Raw genomic sequence first — 19,601 nt, 5'->3', positions numbered from 1 at the left:
ACTTTTTAAAAACACCCAATGGAAAAAGCACCTTTAAGGGCTTTTAAAAAACGAATATCAAAAATAAGCACTATTAAGCACTTTTTAAAAACGCTGCGCACCCTGTTTTTAAAATCTGATATTTTTAATCTGATATTATTATTACATTATTATTATTATTGTAATACTGAATCTTGAAATGAAAACACTGCATTTGTGAACTCCTTTTTAAAGAGGTCGATTTGGCGTGATTTCGCTATCTTTTTTTTTCGGTAGTTACTGTTATGAATTTCACTATTTTTAATTTGTTTTTAAATTTGATGATGACTTACAAAGAAGGAAAAAGGAAATAACTAGTGTGTTTTCCCTTTACAAAATGCGAGAATATTACTCATAATAGTAGAATGAAAAATATTACATATTCAATTTTAAAAATTACATTATTTTTTCCGAAAAGTTCTTTTTTCCTTTGAAGTTGACGCTTTTGTTACTTTAAATTAGTATCGTGTTTATTTGTTATTATTAAAAGTATTTTTCAGAAAGACATTAATACTGGTGGGGTTTGTCGCAGAAAACCCGAAAAAATTCTGCCACATAGATGTTAATAGTATGCCCATTCTACCCAGTTCAAAGTGAGGGGGATTGCAGAAGTTAGGACGAAAAAAAAAACACAACATATTTTAGGAATATTTTTCGAGTGATAATGAAATAAATGAATTTTCCAAAGTAAAAAGTCCTCTATTAATTTTTAATTGTTGTAAAATTCCATTTTTCCAAAAGATTTGAATTCAAGCTGAAGAAAAAAACTGCATAGTTTAGAATTTTTTCAGCTAGGTAATAAAATAAATCAAACATTTGATTAAAAATACGTTATTATGCAACTAAGGAACTGTTGCATAATAACGTTAATTATTACAAAGTAATGTAAAGCAAAATGGCGACTTTACGTCATAACGTTGTTAATTTTCACGAAGTAATGCAGCTGTTAATTTTTACAAAGTAATGCAATTGTTAATTTTTACAAACAATGTAATGCAAAACAAAATGGCGACTTAACAACTTTATTTTGAAGAGGGTTTTCTTTTCTAAAAGCCGTTCTAATCAATCGGTGAATTTTACAATGTTTAAGTTGGAATAAATAAATAAATCTTTTGAACTACAAACAGAACTAAACTTTTTTTTTTTTTTACATTTCTATAACAATTTTAGCAAATGGAGAGTTAAAAAATTCAAAAATCACTCGGAAAAAAGTCACCAGAAAATTCTTCTTTAGAAATCAAATCATGTATTAAAATGAATAATTTTTCGCAATTTGGAAAAAATGTAATTTTAAGTGCTTTTATACTTGATGCTTATACTTGATGTTATTCTGGTTTATTGGAAATGTGCAATTTAAAAAAAAATATTTTCAAATTTTTGGGATTTTAAAGAATTCAAGTTTCGAGTTCATCGAAATTCTTCCAAATCACAAAACCTTGGGTACATCATTTTAAGGTATTGAGGCTCCTTTGAAGCAAAAAAAAAATATTTCTGATTGTTTACTTATTTTTCTAAAATCGTATAGGAGCTTAACCTTTCTTTGCAAGTAGCAAAGATGGAGTTGATGTATATATCTCTACGTATGTATATATCCTAATATATATCTCTAATATATTTTAGGAGAAAAACTTAACGACGCGTAAATTTGGTTAATTCAAAATCTCTATTTTACCTTAAAATCTCAGGAGAACGCAATACTTTTCTATAATATATATACCCTGTTGCAGAATTTTTTCGAGCTATCTGCGACAAAACACTCCAGCGCTAATATCTTTGCGCAAGTTACTTTTAATACTAACAAACATATAAGCTAATTTAAAATAACAAAAGTGCTGAGTTTACAAAAGAAAAAAAAATTGAATACCTCGTATAAATAAATATAAACTAGTGTAAATAAATATAAACTAGTGTAAATCATGTCTTTATTAAAATACTACAGTGGGTCTAACAATTTGATCTAATTATTAAAATGTACTAATATATAATGATTGATATAATAAATATTCCATATTTATCGTCGAATTTATACTATATATCGTCTGCTTCAACTAATTGATACAGGAGAGTAAACAAGTGCAAACTGGTTTCAATCACATAAAAACAATACAGCTGTATAGAGTATCACGTGATAATTAAGATTTTACTTAGAATGTTAGAGTGCGTAGAATAATTTGGCCAGATACTCTACGTGTCTGGTTTTCGATAAAAATTTGCAGCTTGGGGTCTATTGAATCTCAGGTATGCCGTGAAATCAAATAGATCTCGATATTCTCTTGCATGCAATTTGTTTTCATTTTTTGTTTAAAATAATAATTATCTTTTATTCGTAGTACTGGAAAGGTGATAAGTTACTTTATCTTACTTATTCTACAAAGATATTGACCTTGCTTTGAAAAGTAACATCGATATTATTTTTATAAGAAACAAATATGCAGGAAAATTAATATCGCAAATTTATTCTTACTTTTACGATGACAGAGAGAGATCAAATTATGTCAAATTTTAAAATGACTGTTTTTTTTCCTCCAAACTATTAACAGTCTATTATATATAATGTAGACATAGATTCTTTCAATTTTTGACACAGATTCTGAAAGTACGTCAATTAAGGTCGGTGATTTAAGTAGTGGAACATTACACCTTAATTCAACCCGTGAACTAGTCAGCAAATTTATTACAAAAACAAAATAAAGTCTGACAAAACACATTCTCTCTGTTACTTAACAAAAATGTGCGACAAAAGCTTATTCAAAGTGATGAGGATGTATTTTCGAACATCACAGTTGATCAACCCCTGTCAGACTATTCTTTTAAAAATAGAGAGCACCCTTTTTGTTCGTCCCACGTGTGGCAGCCAGCCCTACTGACCGTCTAGTCACACTCTATAAACGAGACAGATTTTTTTTGTTCTTACCCCCCCCCTTAAAATGACTGATCTGGCCTTTGGAAATACGCCAAACCTTTAAAGCAGACAATTAAAGGGAACTCTTTTTCTTTCACTCTTTTTTTTTTTAAAGTGTTCTTTTGTTCTAAGATTATAGTTTGGCAAATATACCTCCGAAACTCAATTACATCCGGGTTCGGAATAATAACATTTCTGTTACAAGCAAATAATGTTTGTGGTACGGTGCGTAAAAAAAATAACGGGCCACCCTTAATAACTTTTGCTCTGACGAACGGATCTTCATGTTTTAGGACTCAATCTTAATGGCTCGAGAGGGTAATCTCAAATATGCTGATTAGATAGTGCAGACGATAATTTACCATGCGAAATAAGACATAAAAACGCACTTTCTCTGAATAAACAAATCTTTTTTTTCCCGTGGATTTGGATTTTTGCCCCCTGAAATATAGGGGCCAGCTGCAAACTAGGAAATATTGTCCCCATAATTTGATCAGGAGAGCGACTCAGTTTGTACCTCTTATCGTTTATTTTAAGATTTGCGTGTTCCGCCATATCGCGAGAACTATTTAAAGAATTAAAATTTTTTTTACAAAGTAATAAAATTCCATGCAAAAAATGAATTTTAGTAAATTTTTATTATTTTATTAAATAGACGTGCATTTTTTAAATTGTAAGGTATAGAATTTTTTACATCATTTTAAAGCATGTAATTTTACATGGGAAAATAAAAAGATTGCGCGAAATCTGTTGAATAGTTCATGAGAAATCGAATTTTAAATATCTGATTTCTTGAAATTCAATTTTTTCAGGAATTCAAGCTATTTTGCTCTTGTATTTGGCACGTAAAATTTTAAAAATGATGCGAAAAATTTATACACCTTACAATTCAAATTTTTTTCAACCATTCTTAAATGAAATAAATAAAAAATAATAAATGTTTACTAAAACTTATTTTTTACATTTAATTATCTTTAGGTAAACGAATTTTATAATTGCGTGCAAATATTTTCGATTTCGCTAGAAAAGTTCTCGAGATATGGCAAAATAAGCAAAAAGTTAAATTAACGTTAAGATTTCCAGACTTAAGAGTGTCCTCCTAACCAAACTATTGGAACCCTGTTTCCCAGATTGCGGCTACCCGTTACATTTTAGGAATCAAAAATCCAAATCCATCGGGAAAAAAATACGTTTTTGTGCCTGATTTAGTAACTTAAATTATCGCCTGCACTTATTAAATAGCATATTTGGAGTAACCCCCTCGAGACATTAAGATAAAGTTCTAGAACGTGAAGACCCGCTCATTAAATCAAAAGTTAATCAGGGTGGTCCGGTTTTTTTCCTCGCTGTGTATCGTTTTATACAACATAAAACAATTTCGACTAAGGCCGTAGCAAATAAATAAACTCTGTTTTTGATAAACTTTGATTTAATTTCTTTATGCTTACGTAAATTTGGTTCCATAATTCTGCTTGTGCCAATGAGTCGACAGTGTTAAGCTTTGACGTTTGTTTTCACATAACAGCTTCTTGTAGTAACCAAATGTTTTAATTTTGTTACCTTTATTCAACAAAATGTCGTGTTATCTTTAGCTGTGCTGCTAATAATACGCATATTTAAATATCAATTACATGATATTTCTCAAAGTAAAATACTACGCTGGTTAAGTTCAAAACAAATAATTAGATATGCCCTCAATTTGAACTGAATATGCCCTCAATAATGTAGTGATAACATATCTATTTCAAGCATTTTTCTTATAACGTGATAAAGGAGTAATTAATAATCTCAAAAGCTTGAAAAATACTCTTAATTAGAAGGGACTTAGCAAATTTTCCAGGATTTTCCTTTCGCCGGTGAATGTCAACATGTCGCTATGATAAATGTCCGAAATATATACTAGGTCTAGTCTGCCCTACATCAATGTTTGTCCCGCAATGGACCGATCGTTAAGACACCCAGCAGATCACCGAAGTCAAGCATCACTGACCGTGTGCGGGTGGGTGACCACTTGGATCAGTCTGTGTAGGGACTGAGGGTGTACGGTATTTGATCTTCGTTTAACTGTTTTACCCTAAGGTGCTCGACGTCACGTGCAGGTCGTCCGGCTACCGAAACGGCGTTGCGATCAACTCTGCAGAGGTTCAAAACTGTGATGGCGTGTCTTCGGATCATCCTCAGGAATGGTTCGTACACCATCGCCAATAGTCCATTGTGCAGCTCTAGTGCGACGTAAATGAGCTGCAACAAGAACAACAACATAAATTTTTTTTTTTTAAGTTTCAGTGCCACTGTCCGGTATGCATTTAACCGGTTCACTGAATATTGATGTTTCTCCTAATCTATCCTCGGCAGATGTTAAATTATCGAATAAATATAATAATACCAATGAATAAATAATGTCTTAAATTTCATGTTATTATCCGCTTCGCTAAACTTTATGTTGTCATATCCGGTAATGCAGTGGGTGAAAGCGGCGGAGAGACGGGGTTGTTGCTCATTTAACGTTACCCAGTGGGCACCTGTGATCCTAAGCAACGGAGGCGAGCAACGTTACCCACTGCCACAGATACAAGTTTATAGGGTGGGCCACATTCACACATCACACAATATTATATCCGTCGTTGAACAGACAATCCAATTTTGGGTTTACGACTACTAATGTTTCAACTCCCTAGACTTGTCATTTTGAGCCAATCCAGAAGACCAGGAAACGCGTGGATCAGTACCTTCAAAGGTATTGATTTGCTATGGGAACATGGAGGACTTTGCGACTCAACAGATTTACCGTGCATCAGTCCCCATTTACCACACGGGGAGTCTTCTGCCGGTCTAGGATCGAACCCACGAACTCTTGGACATGGGCCCATCGCCCTACGAACCAGACTATCCCGGCCTTATGTTGTTACATTGAAGCAATCCGGTAATGCAGTGGGTAAAAGCGGTAGAGAGCTAGGGTTGTGAGTTCATTATTATTTTTTTAACAAGGCAGGCACTGAACTTTAGTTATTCACCTCGGAAGGTCCCGCAGTGGACTGATCGTTAAGACATGGTTCCCAGCAGATCACCGAAGTCAACCATCACTGACCGTGTGCGGGTGGGTGACCACTTGGATCAGTCTGCGTAGGGACCGAGGGTGTGCGGTATTGGTCTTCGTTAAACTGTGCTACCGTAAAGTGCTCGACTTCGCGCGCAGGTCGTCGGGCTACCGAAGCGGGGGAGCCATCCCCTCCGCAGAGGATCAAAATGGTGATGGCATGTCTTCGGATCATCCTCCAGGATGTTTCCCAGACCGACGCCAATAGCCCATTGTGCAGCTCTAGTGCGACGCAAATTAACAACAACAACAATCACCTAGGAATATGCCGGAAGTAATTTAAAGTTACCCAGTGCGCACCTGTGAACCTGAGGCGAGCAACATTACCCACATCACAGATACCCGTTATAACATTCATGCCCTGAGGGGGTTTCGAACCCACAACCATAGTTTTCAGTCAGGCACGCTGAACGCTAGGCCAACTGGCCGGCTGAGTTCACTTCTAACTGCCGACTAAACAACCGACGTGTATACTCAGCAAGTCTTATGTGGCTAATAGTCCTCTCGTTGGTGTTGTAGTTTGGAGATCCGGCGCTGTCCACGTGGTCTGACTGGAGTCAAAATTAAGTGACATTCCTGACGTGGCTATTACTAGACAAATCCCTGCATGAAGTGATCATGATACGTGAATGAAACGTAAATTTTTGGAAAATTTGTAAAATTAATATGCTTTATACATAAATTTTATGTAATGTTGACGGAATGATATTATCATTGAGATATTTGGTAAGAAAAGCTTCGATATATTTTACGTAATATTAACGGAATTTATTTTACCAACTACACTTCGGTAAGATTGCTTTCGCATATTTCATGTGTTTTTGACGAAGAAAATGTACCATTTGAATTTCGTAAAGAAAATTTTTGAACATTTTACGTATAAATGCTGACACATCTTTTACCAGATTTTGGGAAAAGTTTTCCGTATATTGTATGTAATATTAACAAAATAAATGTGCAAAATTTTATTTAGGTAAGAATATTTTTGTATGTTTTACGTAATATTGACGAAGTGAATTTACTATTTAGATTTAATAAAAATGCTTCTGTGCATTTTACGCATTTTTGACGAAGCAAATTTACTATTAAAATAATATGTAAAAATGAGTACTCATTCTTACCTAGTATAAAGGAGTCGATAAAATATTTGCAAAATAGAAAAAAAAATTGTTTACGTATAATTTTGAGTAAATTTTAAATTTTTGGGATATCCATTTTTTTGTTATAATATGGAATAAATTCGCAAAATGGATTTATTTTATGTAAATTTTGCGAATGCTTAGCAAATTTAAAGGAGAAATATACTTATTTTCGACGTAAAATTGATGTTCCTTTGCTAAATGAGTAATTGTTTGGTCACGGTTGGTGGTGTGTTGAGTTGCAATATTGACGCTGTTGAATTTTATTTTGTTAAATTTATCCTGTTCTATTTTTATTTCCTACTTTATTTCTCGACTTGCTTGCAGCACATGTGTGGTTGAGAAAAAATCATTTATGATTATTTTTCGTTTTAATTCCTTTCACTATTTCGAATCTGTGAATCTGATGTCTGCAGAATAACTGAATATTGTTTTACAATCTTATAAAACCTGTTATATTAGTTTCTGATACGAATAAAATACGAACTTTGAGTACGTAATACCCTCTGCTTATTGTTTTGGATTAATCCGTTTTTTATGGTTCGTTTATGAATCAGTTCCAATATTACAGTTAAAATATTATCCTAATTTGATAGGAATAAAATACAAATTTTGAGTAATTCATGGCTTCGGCTAATTGTTGCTTATTTTGGATTAATCCGTTTTTGATGGTTCATTTTAGAATCAGTTCCATTATTGCTGTTAAATTATTATTCTAATTTCATATGAATAAAATATAACCTTTAAATTTGTTTTACCCCCGGTTTACTGTTGCTTATTTTGGATTAATAATAATTAAAAAGCAATTGGGAGGAATGCCTTTAACCGAAATAGACAATAGTATACATTAAATATAGGCTATACAGAATTTTTTTAACCCCCTCATATCGTGTTTGCAACATCATAGATTTTACCGACACCTGTGCTATCTGTATAGAGGGACAAGGGCAAAATAAAGTATTTTTTTAAAAATGTTTTATAAATATTTCTTAGCATATGTATATGTTTTCCGAAATTTTGACACCTATACTTTTACTTGGTATTAGTATCAAAGTTGTCATTTGAACCAAAAAATTATAAAAAATGATTAAAGTGTGTCCACCAAATGATCCCCTCGAAAGCAGCTATCAATATGTTTTTGATATTCATAATCATATCATTTGAGATATGAATCATGATTCATTTTTGATCGTTCGTTTATTAATCATAATCCACTTTTGATGGTAGGTTTATGAATCATTTCCAATATTAGCGTTAAATTATTTTTCTAATTTAATATGAATAAAATACAAACTTTGAATTTGTTATACCCTCGGTTTATTGTTGCTTATTTGGGATTAATCCCTTTTCGATTATTCGTTTATGAATTATGATCCGTTTTTGATGGTTCCTTTATTAATCATAATCCGTTTTTGATACTTGGTTTATGAATCTGTTCTAATGTGACTGTTAAATTATTTTTCTAATAAAGTGCTAGGACGAAAACATAAATTTTTTAAAGGCTGTCTAAATTCTAGGGTAACGACGTTGGCGTATTTAAAAAAAAAAAACCTTTAAAAACCAATTAAATATTACCACTTATATGAATTTATTTTTCCACATTTCTGCTGCTGCTTACGTAAATATGATTGTTACGCGAATTTTGTTAAATGAAAATTTTGTGAACCATGTGTTATATCCATAAAAAAAATCATATACAGATATTGTAGTCATGGCTTACGTAAACCATAATAAACTCAATTTAGTTTCTTTGAGAAGGAGAGAGAGCTATTTGAGAAAATATATTTCAATAATTCTTTTTCTAATAGCAGTTACTCACAAAACTAATTATTATAAAATTGTAAAATTGTATGTTTGTTTTAAATGTTTAACATAACAGATACAAAATGCAATAATTTATACTATCTGCTTTTTTTTAATCGAGAACATCTGATGTTGCATGGACTATTTTCCCGAAAGTGTGGCAATTCGCTCCTTGAATTTAGTCATTTATTTTCTTACAGATTTATTTTTTTCTTTTTCAAATTTTTGGAGACTAAAATTACGCATTTAAAACGCTTTGAAATTTTAATAGTATAAATCATAAATATTATGATTACAGCTCAATCTCAATGGGGAAAAATATTATATTTATCTTCTGCAACTAAGATATGTGGATTGTGAAGGTATTCGAATTTTCAGTTTTAAATTACGCTGGTGCAAGAATTTAAGAGAATTTTCAGACTGGGTCGATTATCTCTAGGAACTACTGGACTGATTTTAATAACATTTGATATCTACATGCATTGATACAATACAAAACAAATAACCATTCAACAATTGTTAATACATAGGCATGATTGTGCGCAACACTCGTTGGAGTCGGAAGATATGAAACAGCGGTTGCAGAATAAACAAAAAACAAAAAAAGGTTAATAGGGGGTATGATCCCCTCTTACAGATATTCAGGGCTTGCAGCGTGATTTCATACTTGAAATAAGGCGAAATATCATTTCCTCTGGCAATTGACATGGATTGTAATCAGGGGTCTGTCCAGACATTTTGTGAAAGGTCCGTTTTTGTAAAATTGTGAAAAAATTGCTCGTAATTTGCGAATACAAAATAAACGTTAAGTCACATTCTTTCAAAAAGGGTCCGCTTTTGTGAATTTGGGCAAATGGGGTCCGTTATTGCAAAAAAACTTTTTCAAGGAGTTTTTAAATTGTAAAGACATACAAGATTATGCTCAACACTGTAAAATTATAGTTAAAGAAATTAAATTTAAAAAAATAAGCAGCAATTGCAGCTACTAAATTAGCGATTCAACATATAAATATTTGGTATTTAGCCTATAGTGCTGAACGCAGAATATTCATTTCGGACGAATAAAGGAAGAAGCGTCTGCCGAAAACAAAATTTAGTTCATTTTCATCTGTCTTTCTCCTNTTTCTGCCCTGGGAAGGGTTTATTCGATTAACAAAACAATAATGAAGATAAACAAATTTGTAAAGGGTCCGATTAAAAGATAAATTGTTTTGTGAAGGGTCCGTTGTCAAGTTAAAAAATTTTGTGAAGGGTCCGTTTTTATGAAAAGATATTTTGTGAAGTAAATTGTAATGTATTCAATTTTTTACCATTATTTAAAGAGCATAATTTTGCAAAGTTTGAGCAAAGTTCTTGAGTTGTCAGATATTTCAAATTCTATTTCTCAATAACTATTCGATCGTGTTTGCTCAAAATTCGTATTTTGTTATGTAATACGTATGTTATAGTAATACATACTAAAAGTTATATTTTGCTCATTATTATCTTTAGAATACTGTGCAACGAATTTTTTAATTGCTTGCAAACATTTTTCAATTCGCTTAAAAAATTCTCGAGATCTAGTGAAATGTGCAAAAAGTAAAATTAACCGAAAGGGTTTTCAACTTTGGAGCTCTCTCCTGACCTCCTATATTTTGGGAGGTCAGAAATCCGAATCCGTCAAAAAAGGTATGCTTATTCTGAGTAAGTACGTTTTTGTCTGATTTCGTTACTTAAAATATCGTCTGCACTTATTGATTAGCATATTTGAAATCACCCCCTTGAGCCATTAAGATAGTGAGTCCTAGAACGTGAAGTTCTGATCATTCGATCAGAAGTTACTCAGGGTGTCTGCTTTTTTTTTCTTGTTTTTTATTGTCGCACTGTACAATTACGTGTTTAGACCCAAACACGTGATTAATTGTGAGTGCCCAATTGCTTGCTAAACTGATTTGTTCATTGATAAAGTCGAAAGCTTGTCGCGTCGCGAATCTTTGTAATGATTTTTGCAAAAAATCAATTTTACATCCTTTAATTTTTCAAAATGGTAGGATTTTCATGAAATTTTTTTTTAAATTTTACATTTCCTGTTAAATTTTTTTACAAAATTTAGTACTTGCATTTTAACGGTAATCTTCAAAATTGCTACCGTAAAACACATTAGAGAACAGATAAATTGCAAGAAGTATTTTAAAACGGATTTCTATTCTACGTAATTCTTTTTTGTAATTTCCACTATTAATAGTTTTGCAAAAATATTAAGAGGATTAACATTTTACATGAGTTTGTAAGTCAGCACAAAAACATCCAGGAAACATTCATGAGACATTCAGGATACCTTTCAATCGTGATAACAAATAGTTAGAAGCGATCTATATGATATGAAATTCACACCTTTATATATAATAATTTATTAAGGAAGATGATAACTAAATTAAACATACAAATCGAAAACAATTACTTATAGACGTACTTTTTTTCCTTGAGGATTTTTGATACTTAAAATATGAAAAGTAGTTTGGTTTTCATAGTTAAGAGCGTAGTAGACATTTCGATACCATCCTAATACTATTTTTAATTTTTACGCTTTATGTGAATAAAAAAAGTCAAAAATGTCTATTTTGAATTTTACAGATATTTTTATACAATTTTTGGAGTTTTTTCCTTTTAACCTTTGTTTTAATAAAAGGTATAGGATTTTTTAAATTTTAAAATTCAATTTGGTTTATTATTATTAAGTTAAATAAAAATAAATCATTTGAAAAAAGTAGTTTTAACAAATGAGTAGGTATCAATAAGCGCGAAATTTGTTTTTAATTTGCGTAACTTTTTTCAGGGACAATGTTGGAGACAGAATGTTATTCCAAAGTATCTCTCTAGAAGTAGATTGAAATTATTGTTCCGAATTATAAATAAGTGATAAACGGCAAATCATAGACGAGGCATTGTTTCCACTACAGCGCGAGAATCTCGAATATTTTTTTCTTTTTTCGCATTAAAAAATGATTACCGCCAGAAATTCGCGCATTCTATAAACCAATTTCAAAATTCGCGAATTTCTCGCATTTTGAAAAAAATTTCTCATTTCGCCAATTAGAATGAAATCCGTTTCACTTTTCTTCCTGGATCTTTCATTATTTTCAACATCTGTCCCATTATCTAGCTTCCCTGTTTACCAGTATTGTTCAGAATCTTTAAGAACTACAGAACACCATCCCTTCGAACCTCTCTCAGAACGCATTTCTCTGCAACCATGTGTTTACTGTAGGTAAGGTTTCTTCATGTAAGACGTTCAAATTCTTTGCGCATTAATGCAAGATGGACAAATACCTTGTAAAGGCAATATCTTCTACTCCGAAACGGACAAATTAAAATGAAACAAATGTGGGTAGAAACGATCAAAACGAAACAAATACGCATTTGAGCAACCTAATGAGAATAGCTGATGAAAAAGTAGATATAGAACATTTTCCATATGATGATGCAGCAAAAATATTCAATGCTTTAAAAATTAGAAGATATTAAAAATGTATTATAATTAAAGAAATGATTTTTTTCATGTCTCTTTACGTTTTTGTTTTTTAATTTTTAGAAATCTCACTTAACTTTTTGAAATCTCACCCTGTTTTTGAGAAAGGGTGAGAAATTCTCACCCATTTTTTCTCTGCGATGAAAACACTGAGTTAATGTAACAATGTACTGTACGCAGACTGAATATGCGGACGCCCCGATTACGAATTATTACATATTAGAAATAAATTTTCATGATCTAACCTTAATAATACAGTACACCAAAAAGTATGGTGATGATTCATCTCCTTAAAAACCAAAAAAATAAGTACATAAATAAATGAATATTTAAATAAATGAATAATATAATAAATAAGTCAATAAATAAAGTATATAAATAAATAAAATATATTAATAAAAGTTTTGATCGCCATACTACGATCACTGGTTCCCCATGGGTCAAATGATTTTTCTTTTCTGGATGGACTCCGTTAAACATTTCAAATCATGGGTCTCCATTTGATGTTTGTCGTTTGATTGGATTTCAAATCCTGCCTTATGTACGTGTTTCAAGAGGTCACAAAATACATTTCCTTCTTCAGTATTCATATTTATATTGAAATCACCGTTAAGACAGTAACCGTCAAGCGTCGTTAATAATAAAAATAATATAAACTAGGAGGCTCCGCCCCCTGCTCGCTGACGCTCGCCAACCCCCGAGAATTGCTACGCAATCCTATGTGGTTCACGCCGTGAACCATGGCTCGCTGCGCTCGCTCGCCAATGAACACAATGTTCTAGCACAAAGACATAATATATTATCATCAAAGACATAGTATTTTATCATCAAAGACATAGTATTGTACTTATGTAGAAGAATTCTACCAATGTTCTTATTGGCTTTTAAAAAAGTATATTAGCTATTTAGATTGTACATGGTGAAAAAATCAAAACATTAGCTAAATAAGAAACATATTAGCAAAATAAATTATCAAATATTGCTTCACTAATATTCTGCATTTTAAAGCGTGAAAATTCAATGCATAAATAAACGCGAAATATAAAAAAATTCAATGCATTCAATACAAACACTTAAACGTTTTTTAGACGTTTAGGTAGCTCCCAGTAGAAAAATATCAATTCAACAGCGGCCTTTTAAAGCATTCTCACTTCAATTAATTAATTAATTCCTAATTGAGTTTAAATTAAATATTGTCATGTTTTTAGTGCATGAATCTGAATTGAACAACCTGATAATGCTCACTCTGGTTATTGTTATCTGGATGCTCACTACGTGCTTTTGCGCGCCGAATCCAATCAATTAAAAATGAAAACTGTTGCCAGCGCGAGAAAAGATATAATCGGTTTTATTGATACATACATACGTACTTATTAGCGTTTTATATAATATAGATTATTATTACTGTAAATTATTATTACGTAAATACATTAAAAATGCCTGCTAATAAAAACAAAAATAAAAACAGCAGCGGTCGCCATAGCCACGCATGCGCACTGTTTACTATTACTCTTGAACACAGTTGAAAAGTGTGTGGACGCCATCAAATCTAAACCAAGACCCATTTTGTCAATGGGCAATAAATAAATATGTAAATAATTATAAAAATAAATTAATAAGTGAAAATACAAATAAGTAAGTAAAGAAATAAACAAAATTGCTTAAAGAACATTGTTAAAAGAAGTCATTCCGAAAAATCCAACTTAGTTATTACGGAGCATTCCGAACTTTCAAAATTGTTTAAAACATTTACATTTAAGAACACATTACGACTCGTGAAGGTTACGTAGAAATACTCTCAATATGTCAAAAGTTGAAGGGACGCTAAAAAAATGTCGAGATATCAGAACTAAATATGTTCTAAAAAGTAGAAAAATACTATTAAAAAATAGTCGAGAAACATAAGAGTAACTATGTAAATCTAAATAAATAATTATAATTTTGTTTTTAATGAAAATAATTCGAAAAGAATTGGATTATGATAAATTTACATTGCGATTTTTCCGAAAAAATTATTTTTCTGACTCGAAAAAATTCATCATAGCAAGGTTTTGTGAAAAAACCCTTCGACATGGGGAAAATATTTTTTTGGCATACCAAGGTTTTTGAGATATCGAGAGTATACTGAAATAACCTTAATACTTTCGTTGATAAAAATATTACTAAATGACTAAAACAATTTTTCTTCATTTTTTATATTAAATATTTTTTTTCTCCAAAAATAGGATGCTTTTTAAGTTTTTTGTGTCCTTTTATGCAGTAAAATAATAGCTATTTTTTTTTTTCAATTGCTCCCCCTATATCTGGTTCAAATTTTCCATTGTAATTATTGTAACTAAATTGTAATTCTTTAATAAAAAGTAACTAAAATAAAAATTTTCCTTGTTGACCTAGGTAGGTATTGACTTTAAATTGCTTTTTTATATTACTTTTATATTATTTGTTAATCAATGAATTGTTAAAAGAAAAAAATGAAAATGTTAATCAAAAATCGCGAAACAAAAGGGCTTCTTATAAACAAACGATAGTAAAGAAGTATGATGAATTTAACATACAATGTAAGTTTTGAAAGTGGACTTCTTTATTTCTCTCTCTCTTTGAAATGCGTGGAGAGGTGGTTTTTCTGTTGTGCCGAATTACCGAGTGAATGCTGAGTTGCAAATCTAAAAGCAGTCGGGAGGGAAAGAATCTATTTTGAAAAGGTACACTCATTCCTTCAAATATTCAGTTGCTCATCTCTTTAAATATTCACTGGAATTGCGCTTTCCATTTTCTTAATAGTCTCTTTCCTCACTTCATTGCGGTGAACACGTTTAAAGAATCTGTCCACTTTTAAAAATTTATATTCCTTTTTTTTTAAGGTGAAACTTTTTTATTTAACGCTATAGCAGGGTGCTTTTGCAAATTGCTTGACAACTCTTTACAACAAAAAGACAAATATGAGTTTATTCATTACTAGTACATGTACAAGTACATTAAGAACAGGTGTATTCGTGTGTATGTCACCAGGGCTAAAAAGAGAATAGAATTGCTAGGACACTCCTTTGAAGAAACTCGTGCCGTTCCGAGCTTCTGTTTTCAGTCAGTGATGTCACGGCGGCGAAGCATCAACTTCTCGCATTAAAAATAAATTGTTTCGCATGTAACTAGTTTCTCTCTTAAACTTATTTTAATACATTCATTGTTTTCAATATTTTTTAAAAAATTTATTTTGAGGTGATTTTCTTCGGATTGCAAAAATTTAATAGTAGTAGTCAAATATCTGCTTGCGCGATAGCAACCGGCAAGAATTATTATAAAACACAAAATAAAAAAACGCAATTTTCCATATTTTATTTCAGAAAATATAAAGGTGATATCAAATAAATTATAAAATGTACTAACTAACCAACTCCCTGGCATTACAGTCCATGTTGGACCATGGCCTCACTAACAATTTTTCTCAAAAGTCCCCGGTCGCTAGCTCTTTGTTTCCAGTTTCGGACTTTTAGAGTCTTAAGGTCTTTTTCCACCTCGTCTAACCATCTCTTGGCCGGCCTTCCTCTTTTCCTTTGGCCCTGGCACTGCCCCTTGAATATCTTCTTAATGCCTCCATTCTCTCAAGGTGTCCTAGCCATTGAATTCTCTTTGCTTTTACATAATTGATTATATCTTTTCCTTTAAATAGTCTTGCAATTTCAAAATTGTATCGCCTTCTCCACACATCACCCTCTTTGACAGGTCCAAAAATAGTTCTAAGAATTTTTCTTTCACAGGTAATCAGTATNTATTCCTTTTTTTTTGAAGTGAAACTTTTTTATTTAACGCTATAGCAGGGTGCTTTTGCAAATTGCTTGACAACTCTTTACAACAAAAATACAGATATGAGTTTATTCATTACACGTACAAGTACATTAAGAACAGGTGTATTCGTGTGTATGTTACCAGGGCTAAAAAGAGAATAGAAAGGCTAGGACACTCCTTTGAAGAGACTGGTGCCGCTCCGAGCTTCTGATTTCAGTCAGTAACGTCACGGCGGCGAAGCTTTTCGTATTACATAGAAATAAATTGTTTAACTTGTAACTAGTATCTCTCTTAAACTTATTGAAAACAATGAATGTATTAAAATATTTTTTTTAAATTTATTTTGAGGTGATTTTCTTCGGATTGCAAAAATTTAATAGTAGTAGTCAAATATCTGCTTGCGCGATAGCAACCGGCAAGAATTATTATAAAACACAAAATAAAAAAAAACGCAATTTTCCGTATTTTATTTCAGAAAATATAAAGATATCAAATAAATTATAAAATGTATTAACTAACAAACTACCTGGAATTATAGTCCATGTTGGACCATGACCTCACTAACAATTTTTCTCAAAAGTCCCCGGTCTCCAGCTCTTTGTTTCCAGTTTCGGACTTTTAGAGTCTTAAGATCTTCTCCACCTCGTCTAACCATCTCTTGGCCGGCCTTCCTTTTTTCCTTTGGCCCTGGCACAGCCCCTTGAATATCTTCTTAGTGCCTCCATTCTCTCAAGGTGTCCTAGCCTTTGAATTCTCTTTGCTTTTACATAATTGATTATATCTATTCATTTAAATAGTCTTGCAATTTCAAAATTGTATCGCCTTCTCCACACATCACCCTCTTTGACAGGTCCAAAAATAGTTCTAAGAATTTTTCTTTCACAGGTAATCAGTATTTTTTCTTGTTTCTGGGTTGGAGTCCATGTCTCTGATCCATAGATAAAGGTTGGTCTGATTATAGTTTTATAAGCCAGAAGCTTTGTTTTCCTCGTTATTACTTTTGATGTTAGCAATCTCTTAAGTGCAAAATAACTGCGATTTCCAGCATTTAGTCTTTGCTTAATTATAAAATGTACTGGAAGAATTTATCCTGCTGTGAATAAAATCATTATGTTTCATGTTTTTTTTGTTTAGACTTTTAAGAACTTTTAATTTCGCCATTGAAATCGATACCGTCGCGTAACTTTAAACAGAAAAGAAGAAAAAAATGTACGAGGTCATAGAAAAGAAAATCCTGAACTTAAAAAATAAGTTATTAATGCTTAAAAATACTTCCAACTTAATAAGATATTTATTAATGTAATTCAAAATATTTATGCGTTTTAATTATAACGCCTCAATTTTAAATATTTATGAGCAAGTGTAATATTTCCATTATTCTATGCTCAAAGATTATTTTTTTAGTCATTAGCATTTAAGATTTTTGTTTTCTAGTGATAATATATACGCAAAATTGCTATTACAATTATAAATAAGAAAATATATTAAAATTAGGCATCCCAATTAATGAAATAAGGAGACTTTTATAGCTACATACTATATTATCGGACAATCTGTTACTATAAAAGTGTTCTTGTATGCTTTCATTTATTTAGCAGTAAACGTTAAGAACTAAAATTAGAAGATGATAAGAAAACGAGGACGACAACCATTGAGATATTTTTCGAACTTTAAAATGTTTTTGAATACAATATTTTTAGAACAGAAATAATTTGTTAGCAGTGTAAAGTTTGACAGCTATTATCAGAAAAGTGTCGAACATTCAACTCATTTCTTACTGAAGTATAAGCAGCAAAGTTTTCATATCCTCGATTTCTGATTTTTGAGATCTGTGCTGCGTGACGTCATGGGGTGTGGAATCATGAGCATACATTGAACCAGCCCTTCTCTCTAGCCTTGATATGTTACAGCTAAAGCTCGGAAGTCGTTAATATGAACATAATTCAACTAATCTGAACATTAACAAGATTAAACAGTGAAATCGAGAGTTTTCAACAGCTGACTAGGTTATGTAACAGTTCTCATGTCGTTCAAGTTCTCTCAAGCTTTCAACCAATTTATTGATTATATTCTTCAGATATTCAAAACGACATTAGGTTAATTTCCTCAATATTTTAAACCATATGATTCCTTGTGTCATAATTTTTGAAGTGATTTATTCCATCAATTAATGCGTAGATTGTCTGATGGTTGTAACTTGATTATTTAGACAGCGAGAAATAAATACACAACAATATTAAATAAATAATTTCAAAGAGACTGAAACGGAAAGACATTACCTCATTAAAAACTCTCTTCCGTTTTGGTATTATGGAAGATGTTAGCAATTTTTACAAAAATTCAATTTCGACACTGCTAAACTATTTCCACCCTAGTCGCATCAGCTCGTATTGATACCCTGGAATCTTGTTTTATTCATATGCATGCTGATTTCCCTGTTAATGACATAGGTTTCTCATCGCCTCTCCATAACACTTGGAAATGCGTTTTACGCTGATTTGCTCCCCTCTTGACCACCGTGGCTCTGTTTTTCATCCTTCTCCCCTTCGTCTCCTCTGGTTTTTCTACTTTTGTTTTCACCTATTTTTTTGTGCCGTGGTAGTTTGGTTGGCAGGGCGTTGGACTCACGTCCGTGAAAACGGGAGTTCGAATCCAGTCGGTCGAAGACTCTCCCTGTAATAAATGATGGCTGGTCTGTCGGGTCACAACGTCCTCCATGTTTCCATAACAAATTATATTTCTGTGGGTACTGAATTGAAGACTAATCATTCTCCGGTTCTGGTTAAAATAACCATCTGTGGATGAATGAATGGTTGCAGGAATGGGTCCACCATATAAATGGGTATGACGTATGGGTGTGGCAGAAGTCGAATTCTCGGCCATAGATGACGCCACTGGAAAACAAGAACAATCACCCCCCCCCCACTATGCTTTAATGGCCAACGACAACAACAACAACCTTATCTTTTCCCCTTTTTCGTTCGCAACTTTTAATTTTAAAGCACTTTTGTTTCGATTCATTCACGTCTAGCAAGTCTTGAAATTGAATGCCTATTTTTGATGCATTTTAAACACGTCGAATGTAATTTTCTATTTATATATTTCTTAAGAGAATGAAGTTTTTAATCAGGTGATACATTCATACTAATTCAAGCGTACTCATGTCAAAATTTTTGATGGTTTTCCATCGATGGACCCACTGATCCTGATCATAACCATCAATAATTTTATCCATGAAATATTATATTTTTGATGGTAACCAACATAAGTAACCATCACCCAATGTAGGTATTCGGACGGATTTATGATGGTCCAACATAAGAATAGCAACTTGCTTTGATGGTTTGTTGT

General features: G+C 31.9%; 1 protein-coding gene across 1 annotated transcript in view; it reads left to right on the top strand.

Annotated features, from left to right (window-relative positions):
* The window catches only part of LOC107453136 (telokin), a 56,618-nt gene that overhangs the window by 28,627 nt on the left and 8,390 nt on the right, over nucleotides 1–19,601 (top strand). The window lies entirely within an intron of this gene.

This window comes from Parasteatoda tepidariorum, chromosome 9, assembly GCF_043381705.1.
Source record: "Parasteatoda tepidariorum isolate YZ-2023 chromosome 9, CAS_Ptep_4.0, whole genome shotgun sequence".
Classification (NCBI taxonomy): Eukaryota; Metazoa; Arthropoda; class Arachnida; order Araneae; family Theridiidae; genus Parasteatoda; species Parasteatoda tepidariorum.
The sequence above is the reverse complement of the archived record's forward strand: the minus strand, read 5'-3'. Positions and strand labels throughout refer to the sequence as shown.